At 38.0% G+C, this 1,457-nt stretch overlaps 1 protein-coding gene across 1 annotated transcript in view; it reads right to left on the bottom strand.

Moving 5' to 3' along the window:
- Nucleotides 1–1,457, bottom strand: part of LOC106531165 (gastrula zinc finger protein 5-1) — a 20,486-nt gene that overhangs the window by 4,487 nt on the left and 14,542 nt on the right. The gene's annotated exons all lie outside the window — the stretch shown is intronic.

The raw sequence follows: 1,457 nt of genomic DNA on the forward strand, positions 1-1,457 counted from the left end.
AAAAAATCCACACATTTGTGCTTATACTGAGGGACTTAACTCCCTGCCTGGACTCCCGCCACAACTAATAAAATAACAAAAATAAAAAGTAAAAAAAGGGGTTCCCTTGCTTTAAAGTATTATTACTGTTTATGCTCCTTGCAGCACTGATAAATAAATCACTAACTAAGATCTGGACAGACCCCCTGAGAAACTCTCATACATAGAACAAAAATAGGAATATTGTCCCTGAGAATAATGTCTAAAATTAAATCAAAATGTAATGCGGGACATAAAGTTAGAAGGTTCATTACAACCTGACAGTCACAATGGATCAATGAGGATTGGACCTGCGGTCAACGCCGGTCCTCCCTGTCCGTCGCTGAGATGATCCTCTTTTTAACGTAGTCCATTGCTTTATTGGCATCCAGGAACTCCTCGTTTTCCTCCCCATGAGAGATGCGGAGCCGTGCAGGAAAAGGCAGGCCATAGCGAACATCACGTCGGTTGAGAAGAAGCCTCCTCCTAGAATGTTTGCCTTTCCTCGAGTTTGCCGCCATTCTTCTACTCTTCCAGGCAAGAATCACTCAGGGGTCGAGTGCAGACAGACCAAATGCTCAAAACAACAAGGACATTTAGTAGAGAACCACAAACAGAACAAGTCGGAGCGGGAGCCCACGCGACACACGTCTTACTCCTCTTCCGCCATCTTGCCCCCTCCTCACAAAACTGACAGTTTCTTCTAAACTTGGCTCAGAGTGAAACAGGAAGTGAAACAGGAAGTGACACCAAAGGGGAACTCTTTCATTTTTATTTATTATAACATTATTATTTAAACTCTGACTCTTCATCACTGATAAACTCAAAATAATTTAAAGAAAYATCAGATTCTTCTCTACAGTCTGTTGTTAGTTATAACACTTTGTTTACATTCAGACATTCCCCTTTGACATCACTTCCTGTTACTAAATGTGAAAATATCTCTTCTCACAGCTGTCAGATTGTTTTTACAAGATGTTATTAATGTTTCTAAATCTATGTTCATATGTATTACAGAAATATGTAATAAACACAATATTGTAGTTTTTGTTTGAGTGTTCTGATTTTACTGTGCTCACATTAAACAGATTTATTATTTATTTATTTTATTGTATTTTGATCACTGCAGCCACCTGGTGGGAGGTGTTTGGACCTGCTGTTTAAAACCAGGTCGACTAAACTGTTCACTCTATTAGATCACTAAAATAACTTGTAACTGAATAAAGTAATAAGTACAAATTTATCAAACAAAAACTAATAAAATTCAAATGTTGCTATAAAATTGAATAAAAATGATGGTTCTTCTAGTGTTTCGTTTAATCATCAGTCAGTGTGTTCAGTGATCAGACAGCAGGGGGCAGTGTTGCTCAAACAATCACAACAATGACTGAAGATAAACTGTTTGTCTCCCTTCATTTCTTTTCTGTCCAACATGTCCC

The sequence above is a fragment of the Austrofundulus limnaeus genome, unplaced genomic scaffold, assembly GCF_001266775.1.
Source record: "Austrofundulus limnaeus strain Quisiro unplaced genomic scaffold, Austrofundulus_limnaeus-1.0 Scaffold603, whole genome shotgun sequence".
In the NCBI taxonomy this organism is placed as follows: domain Eukaryota; kingdom Metazoa; phylum Chordata; class Actinopteri; order Cyprinodontiformes; family Rivulidae; genus Austrofundulus; species Austrofundulus limnaeus.